This window comes from Scyliorhinus torazame, chromosome 5 (genome assembly GCF_047496885.1).
Source record: "Scyliorhinus torazame isolate Kashiwa2021f chromosome 5, sScyTor2.1, whole genome shotgun sequence".
Taxonomy (NCBI): Eukaryota; Metazoa; Chordata; class Chondrichthyes; order Carcharhiniformes; family Scyliorhinidae; genus Scyliorhinus; species Scyliorhinus torazame.
Genome location: NC_092711.1, coordinates 125,941,230 through 125,961,557, shown reverse-complemented (window position 1 = coordinate 125,961,557; position 20,328 = coordinate 125,941,230). Strand labels below are relative to the sequence as shown.

The window sequence follows — 20,328 nt, the reverse complement described above, 5'->3', positions numbered from 1 at the left end:
AGAGAGATCTTGAACCCAGTCCCACAGAGAGAACCTGGACCCAGTCCCACAGAGTGATCCTGACCCCAGTCCCACAGAGAGACACTGAACCCAGTCCCACAGAGCGATCCCGAACCCAGTCCCAGAGAGACCCGATACCCAGTCCCACAGATAGATCCTGAACCCAGTCCCACAGAGAGATCCTGAACCCAGTCCCACAGAGAGATCCTGAACCCAGACCCACAGAGAGATCGCGAACCCAAGCCCACAGAGAGTTCCTGAACCCACTCCCACAGAGAGATCCTGAACCCAGTCCCAGTGAGATCCTGAACCCAGTCCCACAGAGAGATCCTGAACCCAGTCACACAGTGAGACCCTGAACCCAGACCCTCAGAGAGATCCTGAACCCAGTCCCACAGAGAGATCCTAAACCCAGTCCCAGAGAGATCCTGAACCCAGTCCCACATTGAGATCCTGAACACAGTCCCACAGAGAGTTCCTGAACCCAGTCCCACAGAGAGATCCTGAACCCAGTCCCTCAGAGAGTTCCTGAACCCAGTCCCACAGAGAGATCCTGAACCCAGTCCCAGGGAGATCCAGAACCAAGTCCCACAGAGAGATCCTGAACCCAGTCCCAGAGTGATCCTGAACTCAGTCCCACAGAGAGATCCTGAACACAGTCCCACAGAGAGTTCCTGAACCCAGTCGCACAGAGAGATCCGGAACCCAGTCCCAGAGAGAGATCCTGAACCCAGTCCCACAGAGAGATCCTGAACTCAGTCCCACAGAGAGATCCTGAACCCAGTCCCACAGAGAGATACTGAACTCAGTCCCACAGAGAGATCCTGAACCCAGTCCCACAGAGAGATCCTGAACCCAGTCCCAGAGAGATCCTGACCCCAGTCCCACAGAGAGATCCTGAACTCAGTCCCACAGAGAGATCCTGAACCCAGTCCCACAGAGAGATCCTGAACCCAGTCCCACAGAGAGATCCTGAACCCAGTCCCAGAGAGATCCTGAACCCAGTCCCACAGAGAGATCCTGAACTCAGTCCCAGAGAGATCCTGAACCCAGTCCCACAGAGAGTTCCTGAACCCAGTCCCAGAGAGATCCTGAACCCAGTCCCACAGAGAGATCCTGAACCCAGTCCAACAGAATTACCCTGAACCCAGTCCCACACTGAGATCCTGAACCCAGTCCCAGTGAGATCCTGAACCCAGTCCAACAGAGAGATCCTGAACCCAGTCCCAGAGAGATCCTGAACCCAGTCCCACAGAGTTCCTGAACCCAGTCCCAGATAGATCCTGAACCCAGTCCCACAGAGAGATCCTGTACCCAGTCCCAGAGAGCGATCCTGAACCAAGTCCCACAGAGAGATCCTGAACCCAGTCCCACAGAGAGATACTGAACCCAGTCCCACAGAGAGATCCTGAACCCAGTCCCAGTGAGATCCTGAACCCAGTCCCACAGAGTGATCCTCAACACAGTCCCACAGAGTGATTCTGAACCCAGTCCCAGTGAGATCCTGATCCCAGTCCGACAGAGAGTTCCTGAACCCAGTCCCACAGAGAGATCCTGAACCAAGTCGCAGAGAGATCCAGAACCCAGTCCCACAGAGAGACCCTGAACACAGTCCCACAGAGAGGTCCTGAAACCAGTCCCACAGAGAGAACCTGAACGCAGTCCCAGAGAGATCCTGAACCCAGTCCCACAGAGAGATCCTGAACCCAGTCCCACAGAATTACCCTGAACCCAGTCCCACACTGAGATCCTAAACCCAGTCCCAGTGAGATCCTGATCCCAGTCCAAAAGAGAGATCCTGAACCCAGTCCCACAGTGAGATCCTGAACCCAATCCCACAGAGAGATCCTGAACCCAGCTCCACAGAGAGATCATGAACCCTGTCCCAGAGAGATCCTGAACCCAGTCCCACAGAGAGATCCTGAACACAGTCCCACAGAGAGTTCCTGAACCCAGTCCCACGGACAGTTCCTGAACCCAGTCCCACAGAGAGTCCCTGAACCCAGTCCCACAGTGAGATCCTGAATCCAGTCCCAGTGAGATCCTGAACCAAGTCCCACACTGAGATCCTGAACCCAGTCCCAGTGAGATCCTGATCCCAGTCCTACAGAGCGATCCTGAACCCAGTCCTACATATAGATCCTGAACCCAGTCCAGGAGAGATCCTGAACTCAGTCCCGCAGAGAGATCCTGAACCCACTCCCAGAGAGATCCTGAACCCATGTCCCACAGATAGAGATCCTGAACCCAGTCCCACAGTGAGATCCTGAACCCAGTCCCACTGAGAGTTCCTGAACCCAGTCCCACAGAGAGAGATCCTGAACCCAGACCCACAGAGAGATCCTGAACACAGTCCCACAGAGAGAACCTGAACCCAATCCCACAGAGTGATCCTGACCCAGGTCCCACAGAGAGGCACTGAACCCAGTCCCACAGAGCGATCCTGAACCCAGTCCCACAGAGAGAGATCCTGAACCCAGACCCACAGAGATATCCTGAACCCAGTCCTACAGATAGAGATCCTGAACCCAGTCCCACAGTGAGATCTTGAACCCAGTCCCACAGAGAGTTCCTGAACCCAGTCCCACAGAGAGAACCTGAACCAGTCCCACAGGGAGATCCTGAACACAGTCCCACAGAGAGAACCTGAACCCAATCCCACAGAGTGATCCTGACCCAGGTCCCACAGAGAGGCACTGAACCCAGTCCCACAGAGCGATCCTGAACCCAGTCCCACAGAGAGAGATCCTGAACCCAGACCCACAGAGATATCCTGAACCCAGTCCTACAGATAGAGATCCTGAACCCAGTCCCACAGTGAGATCTTGAACCCAGTCCCACAGAGAGTTCCTGAACCCAGTCCCACAGAGAGAGATCCTGAACCCAGTCCCACAGAGAGAACCTGAACCAGTCCCACAGAGAGATCTTGAACCCAGTCCCACAGAGAGAACCTGGACCCAGTCCCACAGAGTGATCCTGACCCCAGTCCCACAGAGAGACACTGAACCCAGTCCCACAGAGCGATCCCGAACCCAGTCCCAGAGAGACCCGATACCCAGTCCCACAGATAGATCCTGAACCCAGTCCCACAGAGAGATCCTGAACCCAGTCCCACAGAGAGATCCTGAACCCAGACCCACAGAGAGATCGCGAACCCAAGCCCACAGAGAGTTCCTGAACCCACTCCCACAGAGAGATCCTGAACCCAGTCCCAGTGAGATCCTGAACCCAGTCCCACAGAGAGATCCTGAACCCAGTCACACAGTGAGACCCTGAACCCAGACCCTCAGAGAGATCCTGAACCCAGTCCCACAGAGAGATCCTAAACCCAGTCCCAGAGAGATCCTGAACCCAGTCCCACATTGAGATCCTGAACACAGTCCCACAGAGAGTTCCTGAACCCAGTCCCACAGAGAGATCCTGAACCCAGTCCCTCAGAGAGTTCCTGAACCCAGTCCCACAGAGAGATCCTGAACCCAGTCCCAGGGAGATCCAGAACCAAGTCCCACAGAGAGATCCTGAACCCAGTCCCAGAGTGATCCTGAACTCAGTCCCACAGAGAGATCCTGAACACAGTCCCACAGAGAGTTCCTGAACCCAGTCGCACAGAGAGATCCGGAACCCAGTCCCAGAGAGAGATCCTGAACCCAGTCCCACAGAGAGATCCTGAACTCAGTCCCACAGAGAGATCCTGAACCCAGTCCCACAGAGAGATACTGAACTCAGTCCCACAGAGAGATCCTGAACCCAGTCCCACAGAGAGATCCTGAACCCAGTCCCAGAGAGATCCTGACCCCAGTCCCACAGAGAGATCCTGAACTCAGTCCCACAGAGAGATCCTGAACCCAGTCCCACAGAGAGATCCTGAACCCAGTCCCACAGAGAGATCCTGAACCCAGTCCCAGAGAGATCCTGAACCCAGTCCCACAGAGAGATCCTGAACTCAGTCCCAGAGAGATCCTGAACCCAGTCCCACAGAGAGTTCCTGAACCCAGTCCCAGAGAGATCCTGAACCCAGTCCCACAGAGAGATCCTGAACCCAGTCCAACAGAATTACCCTGAACCCAGTCCCACACTGAGATCCTGAACCCAGTCCCAGTGAGATCCTGAACCCAGTCCAACAGAGAGATCCTGAACCCAGTCCCAGAGAGATCCTGAACCCAGTCCCACAGAGTTCCTGAACCCAGTCCCAGATAGATCCTGAACCCAGTCCCACAGAGAGATCCTGTACCCAGTCCCAGAGAGCGATCCTGAACCAAGTCCCACAGAGAGATCCTGAACCCAGTCCCACAGAGAGATACTGAACCCAGTCCCACAGAGAGATCCTGAACCCAGTCCCAGTGAGATCCTGAACCCAGTCCCACAGAGTGATCCTCAACACAGTCCCACAGAGTGATTCTGAACCCAGTCCCAGTGAGATCCTGATCCCAGTCCGACAGAGAGATCCTGAACCCAGTCCCGCAGAGAGAACCTGAACCCATGTCCCAGAGATAGAGATCCTGAACCCAGTCCCACATTGAGATCCTGAACCCAGTCCCACAGAGATATCCTGAACCCAGTCCCACAGAGAGATCCTGAACCCAGTCCCACAGAGAGATCCTGAACCCAGTCCCAGCGAGATTCTGAACCCAGTCCTACAGAGAGATCCTGAACACAGTCCCACAGAGAGTTCCTGAACCCAGTCCCACAGAGAGATCCTGAACCCAGTCGCAGAGAGATCCAGAACCCAGTCCCACAGAGAGATCCTGAACACAGTCCCACAGAGAGATCCTGAAACCAGTCCCAGTGTCATGCTGAACCGAGTCCCACAGAGAGACCCTGAACACAGTCCCACAGAGAGTTCCTGAAACCAGTCCCACAGAGAGAACCTGAACGCAGTCTCAGAGAGATCCTGAACCCAGTCCCACAGAGAGATCCTGACCCAGTCCCACAGAATTACCCTGAACCCAGTCCCACACTGAGATCCTGAACCCAGTCCCAGTGAGATCCTGATCCCAGTCCAAAAGAGAGATCCTGAACCCAGTCCCACAGTGAGATCCTGAACCCAGTCCCACAGAGAGATCCTGAACCCAGCCCCACAGAGAGATCATGAACCCTGTCCCAGAGAGATCCTGAACCCAGTCCCACAGAGAGATCCTGAACACAGTCCCACAGAGAGTTCCTGAACCCAGTCCCACGGACAGTTCCTGAACCCAGTCCCACAGAGAGTCCCTGAACCCAGTCCCACAGTGAGATCCTGAATCCAGTCCCAGTGAGATCCTGAACCAAGTCCCACACTGAGATCCTGAACCCAGTCCCAGTGAGATCCTGATCCCAGTCCTACAGAGCGATCCTGAACCCAGTCCTACATATAGATCCTGAACCCAGTCCAGGAGAGATCCTGAACTCAGTCCCGCAGAGAGATCCTGAACCCACTCCCAGAGAGATCCTGAACCCATGTCCCACAGATAGAGATCCTGAACCCAGTCCCACAGTGAGATCCTGAACCCAGTCCCACTGAGAGTTCCTGAACCCAGTCCCACAGAGAGAGATCCTGAACCCAGTCCCACAGAGAGAACCTGAACCAGTCCCACAGGGAGATCCTGAACACAGTCCCACAGAGAGAACCTGAACCCAATCCCACAGAGTGATCCTGACCCCAGTCCCACAGAGAGGCACTGAACCCAGTCCCACAGAGCGATCCTGAACCCAGTCCCAGAGAGAGAGATCCTGAACCCAGACCCACAGAGATATCCTGAACCCAGTCCTACAGATAGAGATCCTGAACCCAGTCCCACAGTGAGATCCTGAACCCAGTCCCACAGAGAGTTCCTGAACCCAGTCCCACAGAGAGAGATCCTGAACCCAGTCCCACAGAGAGAACCTGAACCCAGACCCACAGGGAGATCCTGAACCCAGTCCCACAGAGAGAGATCCTGAACCCAGTCCCACAGAGAGAACCTGAACCAGTCCCACAGAGAGATCTTGAACCCAGTCCCACAGAGAGAACCTGGACCCAGTCCCACAGAGTGATCCTGACCCCAGTCCCACAGAGAGACACTGAACCCAGTCCCACAGAGCGATCCCGAACCCAGTCCCAGAGAGACCCGATACCCAGTCCCACAGATAGATCCTGAACCCAGTCCCACAGAGAGATCCTGAACCCAGTCCCACAGAGAGATCCTGAACCCAGACACACAGAGAGATCGCGAACCCAAGCCCACAGAGAGTTCCTGAACCCACTCCCACAGAGAGATCCTGAACCCACTCCCACAGAGAGATCCTGAACCCAGTCCCAGTGAGATCCTGAACCCAGTCCCACAGAGAGATCCTGAACCCAGTCACACAGTGAGACCCTGAACCCAGACCCTCAGAGAGATCCAGAACCCAGTCCCACAGAGAGATCCTAAACCCAGTCCCAGAGAGATCCTGAACCCAGTCCCACATTGAGATCCTGAACACAGTCCCACAGAGAGTTCCTGAACCCAGTCCCACAGAGAGATCCTGAACCCAGTCCCTCAGAGAGTTCCTGAACCCAGTCCCACAGAGAGATCCTGAACCCAGTCCCAGAGAGATCCAGAACCAAGTCCCACAGAGAGATCCTGAACCCAGTCCCAGAGTGATCCTGAACTCAGTCCCACAGAGAGATCCTGAACACAGTCCCACAGAGAGTTCCTGAACCCAGTCGCACAGAGAGATCCGGAACCCAGTCCCAGAGAGAGATCCTGAACCCAGTCCCACAGAGAGATCCTGAACTCAGTCCCACAGAGAGATCCTGAACCCAGTCCCACAGAGAGATCCTGAACTCAGTCCCACAGAGAGATCCTGAACCCAGTCCCACAGAGAGATCCTGAACCCAGTCCCAGAGAGATCCTGAACCCAGTGCCACAGAGAGATCCTGAACTCAGTCCCACAGAGAGATCCTGAACCCAGTCCCACAGAGAGATCCTGAACCCAGTCCCACAGAGAGATCCTGAACCCAGTCCCAGAGAGATCCTGAACCCAGTCCCACAGAGAGATCCTGAACTCAGTCCCAGAGAGATCCTGAACCCAGTCCCACAGAGAGATCCTGAACTCAGTCCCACAGAGAGATCCTGAACCCAGTCCCAGAGAGATCCTGAACCCAGTCCCACAGAGAGATCCTGAACTCAGTCCCACAGAGAGATCCTGAACCCAGTCCCACAGAGAGATCCTGAACCCAGTCCCACAGAATTACCCTGAACCCAGTCCCACACTGAGATCCTGAACCCAGTCCAAGTGAGATCCTGATCCCAGTCCGAAAGAGAAATCCTGAACCCAGTCCCACAGTGAGATCCTGAACCCAATCCCACAGAGATATCCTGAACCCAGTCCCACAGAGAGAGATCCTAAACCCAGTCCCACAGAGAGAACCTGAACCCAGTGCCACAGAGCGATCCTGAACCCAGTCCCACAGAGAGACCCTGAACCCAGTCCAACAGAGCAATCCTGAACCCAGTCCCACAGAGAGATCCTGAACCCAATCCCACAGAGATATCCTGAACCCAGTCCCACAGAGAGAGATCCTAAACCCAGTCCCACAGAGAGAACCTGAACCCAGTGCCACAGAGCGATCCTGAATCCAGTCCCACAGAGAGATCCTGAACCCAGTCCCACAGAGAGACCCTGAACCCAGTCCAACAGAGCGATCCTGAACCCAGTCCCACAGAGAGATCCTGAACCCAGTCCTAGTGAGATCCTGAACCCAGTCCCACAGAGAGAGATCCTGAACCCAGTCCCACAGAGAGATCCAAAACCCAGTCCCTCAGAGAGATCCTGAACCCAGTCCCACAGAGAGAGATCCTAAACCCAGTCCCACAGAGAGAACCTGTACCCAGTCCCACAGAGAGACACTGAACCCAGTCCCACAGAGAGACCCTGAACCCAGTCCCACAGAGCGATCCTGAACCCAGTCCCACAGAGAGTTCCTGAACCCAGTCCCGCAGAGAGATCCTGAACCGAGTCCCACAGAGAATCCTGAACAGTCTCCTGTCAGTGTGAACCTGTTAGGTCCACAGAAACCTCATTCTTTCCACAATTCCACAAGGAACTGCGAGTCAGAGCGGAGATTTTAAAAGATCGCGGCCTAGATTCGGGAGCCGTTCGGAGGAGGAGGAGCGGTCTCTGTCAGGGAAAGAACCTGAGAACATCTAAGACACCCAGAAGGTAAGTAAGTGATTTTTACTCATTTTTACTTTGATACCTTTTTCAAATTGTGTGTGTCGGGGGGAAACTGAAGTGACAGCACAGAAAAGCTGTGACCTGAGTGGCTGGTTGGGAATCTACACTCAATTTAAAAAATTCAGCATTGGTAACTAATTAAACATAATTACTTAATTATAATTTAGAGGGGTATCTAAGCCAGAGATCGGAGAGTACTATATTTAGCTTTCGCATCTATATTAGAAATCTAGTGCTAGGAAACAGATAGTTAACAGTAACTTGAAAAAAAATTTTTTTTAAAATATTTTTTGAAAATTTTAAACTTTTAATTTTAATTAATTGACGCAATTTCAGTTAGAGGGGTGCAGTGCTCTGACTGTGAGATGTGGCAGGTCCGGGAGGATTCCAGCGTCCCGGATGGTTTAATCTGCAGAAAGTGCACCCAACTGGAGCTCCTCACAGACCGCATGGTTCGGTTGGAGCAGCAATTGGATGCACTTAGGAGCATGCAGGTGGCGGAAAGCATCAGAGATCGCAGTTATATAAATGTGGTCACACCCAAGGTGCAGGCAGAGAAATGGGTGACCACCAGAAACGGCAGGCAGTCAGTGCAGGAATCCCCTGTGGTTGTCCCCCTCTCGAACAGGTATACCCCTTTGGATACTGTCGGGGGGGGATAGCCTATCAGGCGAAAACAGCAGCAGCCAGAGCAGTGGCACCACGGCTGGCTCTGATGTTCAGAAGGGAGGGTCAAAGCGCAGAAGAGCAATAGTAATAGGAGACTCTATAGTCAGGGGCACAGATAGGGGCTTCTGTGGACGTAAAAGAGACTCCAGGATGGTATGTTGCCTCCCTGGTGCCAGGGTCCAGGATGTCTCCAAATGGGTAGAGGGCATCCTGAAAGGGGAGGGCAAACAGGCAGAGGTCGTTGTACATATTGGTACTAACGACATAGGCAGGAAGGGGCATGAGGCCCTGCAGCAGGAGTTCAGGGAGCTAGGCAGAAAGTTAAAAGACAGGACCTCTAGGGTTGTAATCTCGGGATTAGTCCCTGTGCCACGTGCCAGTGAGGCTAGAAATAGGAAGATAGAGCAGCTAAACACGTGGCTAAACAGCTGGTGTAGGAGGGAGGGTTTCCGTTATCTGGACCACTGGGAGCTCTTCCGGGGCAGGTGTGACCTGTATAAGATGGACGGGTTGCATCTAAACCGGAGAGGCATAAATATCCTGGCCGCGAGGTTTGCTAGTGTCACACGGGAGGGTTTAAACTAGTATGGCAGGGGGGTGGGCATGGGAGCAATAGGTCAGAAGGTGAGAGCATTGAGGGAGAACTAGGGAATAGGGACAGTGGAGCTCTGAGGAAGAGCAGACAGGGAGAAGTTGCTGAACACAGCGGGTCTGGTGGCCTGAAGTGCATATGTTTTAATGTAAGAAGTATTACGGGTAAGGCAGATGAACTTAGAGCTTGGATTAGTACTTGGGACTATGATGTTGTTGCCATTACAGAGACCTGGTTGAGGGAAGGGCAGGATTGGCAGCTAAACGTTCCAGGGTTTAGATGTTTCAGGCGGGATAGAGGGGGATGTAAAAGTGGTGGCGGAGTTGCGCTACTGGTTAGGGAGAATATCACAGCTGTACTACGGGAGGACACCTCAGAGGGCAGTGAGGCTATATGGGTAGAGATCAGGAATAAGAAGGGTGCAGTCACAATGTTGGGGGTTTACTACAGGCCTCCCAGCAGCCAGTGGGAGATAGAGGAGCAGATAGGTAGACAGATTTTGGAAAAGAGTAAAAACAACAGGGTTGTGGTGATGGGAGACTTCAACTTCCCCAATATTGACTGGGACTCACTTAGTGCCAGGGACTTAGAAGGGGCGGAGTTTGTAAGGAGCATCCAGGAGGGCTTCTTAAAACAATATATGGACAGTCCAACTCGGGAAGGGGCGGTACTGGACCTGGTATTGGGGAATGAGCCCGGCCAGGTGGTAGATGTTTCAGTAGGGGAGCATTTCGGGAACAGTGACCACAATTCAGTACGTTTTAAAGTGCTGGTGGACAAGGATAAGAGTGGTCCTAGGATGAATGTGCTAAATTGGGGGAAGGCTAATTATAACAATATTAGGCGGGAACTGAAGAACCTAGATTGGGGGCGGATGTTTGAGGGCAAATCAACATCTGACATGTGGGAGGCTTTCAAGTGTCAGTTGAAAGGAATTCAGGACCGGCATGTTCCTGTGAGGAAGAAGGATAAATACGGCAATTTTCGGGAACCTTGGATAACGAGAGATATTGTAGGCCTCGTCAAAAAGAAAAAGGAGGCATTTGTCAGGGTTAAAAGGCTGCGAACAGACGAAGCCTGAATGGAATATAAGGAAAGTAGGAAGGAGGGCTAGAAGGGGTCACGAAAAGTCATTGGCAAATAGGGTTAAGGAAAATCCCAAGGCTTTTTACACGTACATAAAAAGCAAGAGGGTAGCCAGGGAAAGGATTGGCCCACTGAAGGATAGGCAAGGGAATCAATGAGTGGAGCCAGAGGTACTAAATGAATACTTTGCATCAGTATTCACCAAAGAGAAGAAATTGGTAGATGTTGAGTCTGGAGAAGGGTGTGTAGATAGCCTGGGTCACATTGAGATCCAAAAAGACGAGGTGTTGGGTGTCTTAAAAAATATTAATGTAGATAAGTCCCCAGGGCCTGATGGGATCTACCCCAGAATACTGAAGGAGGCTGGAGAGGAAATTGCTGAGGCCTTGACAGATATCTTTGGATCCTCACTGTCTTCAGGTGATGTCCCGGAGGACTGGAGAATAGCCAATGTTGTTCCTCTGTTTAAGAAGGGTAGCAAGGATAATCCAGGGAACTACAGGCTGGTGAGCCTTACTTCAGTGGTAGGGAAGTTACTGGAGAGAATTCTTCGAGACAGGATCTACTCCCATTTGGAAGCAAATGGACGTATTAGTGAGAGGCAGCATGGTTTTGTGAAGGGGAGGTCGTGTCTCACTAACTTGATAGAGTTTTTCGAGGAGGTCACTAAGGTGCAGGTAGGGCAGTGGATGTTGTCTATATGGACTTCAGTAAGGCCTTCGACAAGGTCCCTCATGGTAGACTAGTACAAAAGGTGAAGTCACACGGGATAAGGGGTGAGCTGGCAAAGTGATACAGAACTGGCTAGGTCATAGAAGGCAGAGAGTAGCAATGTAAGGATGCTTTTCTAATTGGAGGGCTGTGACCAGTGGTGTTCCACAGGGATCAGTGCTGGGACCTTTGCTCTTTGTAGTATATATAAATGATTTGGAGGAAAATGTAACTGGTCTGATTAGTAAGTTTGCTGGCGACACAAAGGTTGGTGGAATCGCGGATAGCGATGAGGACTGTCAGATGATACAGCAGGATTTAGATTGTTTGGAGACTTGGGTGGAGAGATGGCAGATGGAGTTTAATCCGGACAAATGTGAGGTAATGCATTTTGGAAGGTCTAATGCAGGTAGGGAATATACAGTGAATGGTAGAACCCTCAAGAGTACTGAAAGTCAAAGAGATCTAGGAGAGTTCCACAGGTCGCTGAAAGGGGCAACACAGGTGGAGAAGGTAGTCAAGAAGGCATACGGCATGCTTGCCTTCATTGGCCGGGGCATTGAGTATAAGAATTGGCAAGTCATGTTGCAGCTGTATAGAACCTTAGTTAGGCCACACTTGGAGTATAGTGTTCAATTCTGGTCGCCACACTACCAGAAGGATGTGGAGGCTTTAGAGAGGGTGCAGAAGAGATTTACGAGCATGTTGCCTGGTATGGAGGGCATTAGCTATGAGGAGCGGTTGAATAAACTCGGTTTGTTCTCACTGGAACGATGGAGGTTGAGGGGCGACCTGATAGAGGTCTACAAAATTATGAGGGGCATAGACAGCGTGGATAGTCAGAGGCTTTTCCCCGGGGTAGAGGGGTCAATTACTAGGGGGCATAGGTTTAAGGTGAGAGGGGCAAGGTTTAGAGTAGATGTACGAGGCAAGTTTTTTACGCAGAGGGTAGTGGGTGCCTGGAACGTGCTACCGGAGGAGGTGGTGGAAGCAGGGACGATAGTGACATTTAAGGGACATCTTGACAAATACATGAATAGGATGGGAATAGAGGGATACGGACCCAGGAAGTGTAGAAGATTGTAGTTTCGTCGGGCAGCATGGTCGGCGCAGGCTTGGAGGGCCGAAGGGCCTGTTCCTGTGCGGTACAGTTCTTTGTTCTAATCCAGACATTTAAAATATCTTCCGTTAATATGAATTTACTAGTGTTTTAATAGGTTGACTCAGTGAACCCTCCCTCCGCACCCCCCCCCCCCCCCCCACCCATGGATCAGGTGAATGACCACTCCCTGGTGTGAACTCACTGGTGTTGCTGCAGGATGGACAATTGACTAAACCTCTTCCTGCACTGAGAGCAGGTGAATTGAGTGGAACCGGTGTGAATGCACTGGTGAACCATCAGTGAATGTGGGTTTTACATCTCCTGTCACAGTCTGGGCATTTAAACCCTCTCTCTGCAGTATGAACACACTGGTGTGAGTGGGGGGGCTGGATGGAGAAGGAGGTGGACAAGGAGAAAATTTGTCCGGGTGTGTTACCAGAAGGGAAGAAAACAGCAGAGGTAGCTATCAGATTGCCTGAATCTTCATTATAAAGAAACTCCACAAGCTCCTCACACTTGTTGGAAGTGAGGAGGAAGAAACAGGGGAGAGGGAGAGAACTTCAAAAGGAATGAATTTGTGTGAGAGGTATTAAAAAGAGGAGGGCATGGTGGTGCAGTGGTTAGCACTGCTGCCTACGGCACTGAGGACCCGGATTCCATCCTGGTCCTGGGTCACTGTCCGTGTGGAGTTTGCACATTCGCCCCGTGTCTGCGTGGATTTCACCCCCACAATCCAAAGATGTGTAGGTAGGTGGATTGCCACGCTAAATCGCCCATTAATTAGAAAAAAAGTAATTGGGTACACTAAATTTATTTAAAAATAGATATTAAAATGATTCAACACCACTGTGTTTCACAAAAAAACATTTATTTCACTTTTATAGAAAGTTGACTTATTTTACTTTGATTCATAATATTAACCACTATAACTGGGCTGGGGTTTATTAACAACAGCAGAAACAGCCCCCAGTGAACATGATTCAGTCCTGGATGTGATTAACAGCAATGTTCAATCACTGTCGTTACTCGTGAAGTCGCTGGTGTCTCAGCAGGGCGGATAAGTGAGTGAATCTCTTCTTACACACAAAGCAGGTGAATGGCCTCTCCCCCGTGTGAACTCGCTGGTGTGTCCGCAGATTGAATAAGGACTCTCTTCCCACATCTGGAGCAGGAGAATGGGCCCGACGCAATGGGAGTGCGCTGATGTATCAGCACGGCAGATGACTGAATGAATCCCTTCCCACAGATGGTACAGGTGAATGGCCTCTCCCCAGTGTGAGTGGGCTGATGTATAAGCCGGTCTGATAAGGTAGTGAATCCCTTCCCACACATGGAGCAGGTGAATGGTTTCTCCCCAGTGCGAACTCGCTCGTGTGTCAGCAGGAGGGATGAATGAATGAATCCCTTCCCGCACTCGGAGCAGGTGAATGGCCTCTCCCCAGTATGAGCACACTGGTGTACTGTAGGTTGAGATGACCATCTGAACCTAGTCCCACAGTGAGAGCACCTGAATGGTCTCTTATCACTGTGAACACGTTGATAAGTTCACTGGAGCTTTTAAAGGACTTCTCACAGTCTGAGCATTTAAAAGGTCTCTCCCCAGTGTGAATCCGCTGGTGTTTTAGAAGGTTCTTTGACTTTGTCAATCCTTTCCCACACATGGGGCAGGTGAACGGCCTCTCCCTAGTGTGAGCGCTTGCTTCCAGCTCTGATGGGTAATTGAATCCCTTCCCACAGCCCCCACATTTACAGGGTTGCTTCCCTGTGTGACTGGGCCTGTGTCTTGACAGGCCAGAAGAATGGCTGAAACCTCATCCACACACAGAACACGTGTACGGTTTCTCCCCACTGTGAACGGTGCTTTTCCGTTCCATGTTCAAACTCTGATAATATTCAGAGTATGATAAACTGAACCACTTAATCAGATCCTGATGTGATGTTTGGTTTGAGTTTTCTGGCTGCAAATCGTCCCTTTCTGATACCCTGCAAAACTGATTGGAAACAGAAAATAGGGAGTGAGAGAGAACCTATAGAAACACAAAGGCAGGTTGTGAAATTGAGCTGAATGAATCTGGTCATTTGTGGGGCCAGCACTGGGAAAAAGTCACCATGAAAACTGCTGGATTGTTGTAAAAACCCAACAGGTTCAGTAATGTCCTTCAGGGAACCTGCCACCCGGTCTGGACCTACAGATGACACTAATCTCATGTCAGAAAGAGAGAGGGGATGAGGCGGGGGAGTGGGGGGGGGGGGGGTTCCGGGGAGTACTTTATATTCTTACAACTCCATCAGATCTTTGATAGAATCGCCCAAACTCAGAACCTCCACCCAGAAAAACCAGGACAACAGTTTTTAAATTTAGGTACCCAATTCTTTTTCTCCAAAAAATTGGCAATTTAGCGTGGCCAATCCACCAGCCCTGTACATATTTTTGTTGTGGGGGTGAGAGCCACACTTACACATGGAGAAAGTGCAAACTCCACATGGAGAGTGACCCTGGGCCGGGACTGAACCTGGGTCCTCGGTGCCGTGAGGCAGCAGTGCTAACCACTGCTCCACCCTGCCGCCCAGACCAGGTGCATGTGAAAACCATCACCTCTAAGTTTCCCACAAAGTCACATTCGTCCTGACCTGACTGGCATCCAGAATAGAATGAGCAGAAATTTCCTTCAAGTTAATACTGAGAAGATCAAAGCCAATGTCTTCAATCCCTTCCACAAACTCCACTTCCTTCCCATTGACTCCACCCATCTCGCTGGAAACTGAACCAGACAGATCACAACGCCAGTATAATATGTGACCCTGAGATAAGCTTAACCACAATCTACACCATCTCCACTCCAGCTCAAACTGAAACAACAAAGGCTTTCACAGGTGAATTGGACGGCACCTGAAGAGAATAGAAGTGCTGGGCTACTAGGGAAGGGTTGGGGAATCGGACTTTCTGATTTGCTCTTGCAGAGAACCAGCAGGGGCACAATGGGATAAATGGCCTCCTCCTGTATTGTAATCATTCTCTTGCAGCATAACATACAAATTAGGAGAAGTGGGTTATTCGGCCCCTCTAGCCTGCTCTGCCATTCAATATCGTGGCTGATCGGAGAGTAATTACAACTGGACATTTTGCCTTCCCACAGTAATCTATCCCGGAGGCCAGGGACCAACCTGCACAACCAATACGTCCCCCAATACAATTCAATGTTTAATTGGTCCATCTCTATTTCTAGAATAGATTCAGTGACCAATGGCTGCTATAAAATAAAAGCAAAAGACTGTCGTTGCTGAAAATCTCAAAAACAAAGAGCAAACACTGGACAAACTCAACAGGAACTTAAGCAAGGATTCAGGAGGGCTAAAAGAGGTCACGAAAAGTCACTGGTAAACAGGTTTAAGGAAAAACACAAGGCTTTTTATACATATATAAAGAGCAAGAGGGTAGCCAGGGAAAGGGTTGACCCACTCAATGACAGGGGACGGAATCAATGAATGGAGCCAGATGAAATGAGCGACGTACTAAATTAGTACTTTGCATCAGTATTCACCAAAGAAATGAAATGAAAATCGCTTATTGTCACAAGTAGGCTTCAAATGAAGTTACTGTGAAAAGCCCCTAGTCGCCACATTCCAGCACCTGTTCGGGGAGGCTGGTACGGGAATTGAACCAAGCTGCTGGCCTGCCTTGGTCTTCTTTCAAAGCCAGCGAATTAGCCCTGTGCTAAACAGCCCCTAGAGAATGACTGGGTGGATGATGAATCTGGGGAAGGGCGTGTAGATATTCTGGGTCACAGTGAGATCAAAAAGCAAAAGATGTTGGGCGCCTTGTAACCATCCAGCTCGATAACTCCCAAGGGCCTCATGGGATCTACCCCAGAATACTGAGGGAGGTAAGGGAGGAAATTGCTGGGGTCTTGACAGAAATAGTTGTATCATCACCGGCTACAGGTGAGGTCCCAGAGGACTGGAGCATACCTAATGTTCCTTTGTTCAAGAAGGGTAGCAAGGATAATCCAGGATATTACAGGCCGATGAGCCGCCTTACAACAGTGCTTGGGAAATTATTGGAGAGGATTCTTCGAGACAGGATTTACTCCCATTTGGAAGCAAGTGTACTTGTTAGCGAGAGGCAGCATGGTTTTGTGAACGGGAGGTCGAGTCTCACTAACTGATCAAGTTTTTCGAGGAAGTGACGAAGATGATTGATGAGGGTAGGTCAGTGGATGTTGTCTACATGGACCTCAGTAAGGTATTTGACAAGGTCCCTCTTGATACTCTGGTACAGAAGGTGAAATCACACAGGATCAGAGGTGAGTTGGCAAGATGGATAGAGAACTGGCTAGGTCATAGAAGACAGAGGGTAGCAGGGAAGGGTGCTTTTCTGTTTGGAGTGTTGTGACTAGTGGTGTTCCGCAGGGATCAGTGCTGGGACCTTTGCTGTTTGTAGTATATATAAATGATTTGGAGGAAAATGTAATGGTCTGATTATTAAGTTTTCGGATGACACAAACGTTGGTGGAATTGTGGATAGCGATGAGGGCTGTCAGAGGATACAGCAGGATTTAGATCGTTTGGAGACTTGGGCGGAGAGATGGCAGATGGAGTTTGATCCGGACAAATGTAGGGCAGCACGGTAAGACATTGGTCAGCACTGTGGCTTCACAGCACCACGGTCCCAGGTTCGATTCCCCGCTGGGTCACTGTCTGTGCAGAGTCTGCACTTTCTCCCTGTGTCTGCATGGGTTTCCTCCGCTCCGGTTTCCTCCCACAGTCCAAAGACTTGCAGGTTAGGTGGATTGGACAGGCCAAATTGCCCTTAGTGTCCAAAACTGTTAGATGGGGTTATTGGGTTACAGGGATAGGGTGGAAGTGAGGGCTTAAGTGGGTCGGTGCAGACTCGATGGGCCGAATGGCCTCCTTCTGCACTGTATGTTCTACATCTATGACTTCCTTACTGTGTACTCAATGCCCCAATAATAAAGCCTACAATATTTTCTGTTTTATTAACTGCTCTCTCAACAAGCACTGCCATGTCCATTAGCAAATTTAGCTCCAATACAATTTGTTCCATCATCCAAAGATGTGCAGGTTAGGTGGATTGGCAATGCTAAATTTCCCGTTAGTGTCCAAAGATGTGTGGGTTATGGGGATAGGGTGGGGGATTGGCCTAGGTAGGGTGCTCTTTCAGAGAGTTGGTGCAGTCTCAATGGGCTGAATGGCCTCCTTCTGCACTGTACAACTTCTATGGTTCTAAGTCATTAACATAGATCTAGATAGTTGTGGCCACAACACTGATCCCAGGGGCAGTCCATTAGTTAGTGTGTGCCAATTTGAAAATGACTCATTTATCCCAACTCACTCTTTGCTGTTAGTTATCCAGACCTTGATCTGTGCGAATATATCACCCCCAACACCATGAGCTCCTATCTTATGCAGTAACCTTCTTTGTGATACATTACTGAAAGCCTTTGGAAATCCAAACACACATCTACTGGTTCCCTTTATCCATCCTGCTTATTATATCCTCAAAGAACTCAAGGCTCCTCTGTCTTTTTGGAGGGTGGATAGGGAATAGAGGGGAGAGGGAGATCCCTTCAAAAGGAACTAACTTCTGTTGGAGATATTAAAAAGACTTAACACACTGTGTGCTCAGCACAAAACTGATTTGACTTTTAACCGGAATATTAATTCCTAGAACAGGGCTGGACTTTCTTAAACTCCCAAACAAACCCTAAAGGACAAATGGACAAACAACAAAATTCAATCAAAAGAGTTATTTGTGAGCTCGCTGGTGTCTCAGCAGGGTGGATGAGTGAGCAAATCCCTTCTGACATATGGAGCAGGTGAATGGCTTCTCCCCAGTGTGAACTCGCTGGTGTGTCAGCAGGGTTGATGACTGAGTGAATCTCTTCCCACACATGGAGCAGCCAAATGGTCTCTCCCCGCTGTGAATACGCTGGTGTTCCAGCAGGTCGGTGGACCCAGTAAATCCCTTCCCACAGACAGAACAGGTGAATGGCCTTTCCCCAGTGTGAACTCGCTGGTGTTTCAGCAGGGCTGAGGAATTAGTAAATCCCTTCCCACAAACAGAGCAGGAGAATGGTCTCTCTCCAGTGTGAATTCGCTGGTGTGTCATCAGGCGTGATGACCGACTGAATCCCTTCCCACACTCGTTGCAGGTAAACGGGCTCTCTCCAGTGTGAATTCGCTGGTGTACAGTGAGGTCAGATAATTGCCTGAACCCAGTCCCACAGTCAGAGCACCTGAATGGTCTCTCGCCACTGTGAATACGTTGATGGCGCATCACTTCCCCAGAACTTTTGTACCAATTGCCGCAGTCTGGGCATTTAAAAGGTCTCTCATCAGAGTGAACACGCTGGTGAGCCAACAGGTTGCAAGACAGACTGAATCCCTTCCCACACGTGGAGCAGGTGAACGGTCTCTCCCCAGTGTGACTGCGCCGATGGGTTTCCAGCTCAACTGGATATTTGAATCCCTTCCCACAGTCTCCACATGTCAATGCTTTCTCCCCGTTGTGTCTGCACTTGTGGTTCAAGAGGTCAGATAATTGGCTGAAGTCTCGTCCACACACAGAGCATGTGTTCAGCTTCTCCCAACTGCGAATGGTGCTTTCTCCTTCCATATTCAAAATCCAAAGATATTCAGGTTACGATAAATTGGGCGACTCAATCAGATCCTGATGTGATATTTGGTTTGAATTTCCAAACTGCAAATTGTCTCTTTCTAATATCCTGTGAAATTGATTAAAACCAGAAAAAGGTGTAAGTGCAAACCTACAAAGAGACAGAGACAGGTTGTAAAATTGAGCTGAATGAATCTGGTCATTTGTGGGGCCAGCACTAGGAAAAAGTGACCATAAAAACTGCTGTATTGTTGTAAAAACCAAACTAGTTCAGTGATGTTGTTTAGGGTAGGAAACCTGCCAAACTTGAGTTCATCCAAATCTCTGCTGCCATGTCTCCTGAACTGAGTCCCACTCACTCACTCATCACCCCTGTGCTCACTGATCGACATTGGGCCCCGGTTTAGCAACATCCTTGTTTGCAAATCTTGCTCCACCCTATTTCCAGCTACACAGCTGTTTAAATCTTGAACCACAAATAAAACAGAAACATTTACATTCGGGTACTAATAAACAGAGTTACAAAATCTCAGGTTTTGAAGTGAATCTTCGGTGAGTTTTTCACCTTAAAATTCTGCTTTCCTAATGTCCTGTAAAAAGTCATCACTGTCAGTCCAGGATTAAAAATTCAGAAGAGAAAAACATTTCTCTTGGTTTGAGTTTGCTTTGTGTAAATCCTCCCCTTCCAACCTCCAGTAAAAGGAGTTTCCAGAATCCATTACTGTCAGACTAGAAGAGAAATTCACAACATTTTCTCCTCCTGCTGACAGCATGCATGCACACTCCTGCCCCCCAGCCCCGCCCGGATTAAACATTAGATTCTTAATTTTATTCTGCCATCTCCACAGGGTGTTTATGGAGCCTCCACATCCATTCCGCCACCTCAATTACCCTCCTATAATCAGCTGTTATTTACTCATTGAGGCATTTCCCATCCATTAGCAAATTGAGATCAACGAGTCAGAAATTCTCTCTCCTGGTCACTGGGACCCTGAAGCCCCGCCCACTCCACTACGTACAACAAATAGTCCCGCATGCGCACTGCTCCTGCTGAAACAAGATGGTTTTTAAATCTGGGCCTATTCTCAGGAAAAAGCCTCCGATATACAAACTCCGGACCTGCGGGGTCATATTTGGTCTTGGGGCCTACACCCGGTGTTTATGAAGCCTCCGCTCCCTCCCCACCCTCACCTCCCGGCTCCATTCCTCCCTCCGCCCCGCCCCGCCCGCTCTCTCCCATTAACAACAACCTCTCCCGCACTCACCCGCCTCTGAGCAAGGTGACACTGCGCATGTTCCGGAGAATACAGCATTGCGCCTGCGTATTGGCCTCCCTCAGTGAATAGGGCACAT

At 50.3% G+C, this 20,328-nt stretch overlaps 1 long non-coding RNA gene across 1 annotated transcript in view; it reads right to left on the bottom strand.

Moving 5' to 3' along the window:
- LOC140421854 (uncharacterized) overlaps nt 1-20,328 on the bottom strand; it is a 514,775-nt gene that overhangs the window by 264,221 nt on the left and 230,226 nt on the right. The gene's annotated exons all lie outside the window — the stretch shown is intronic.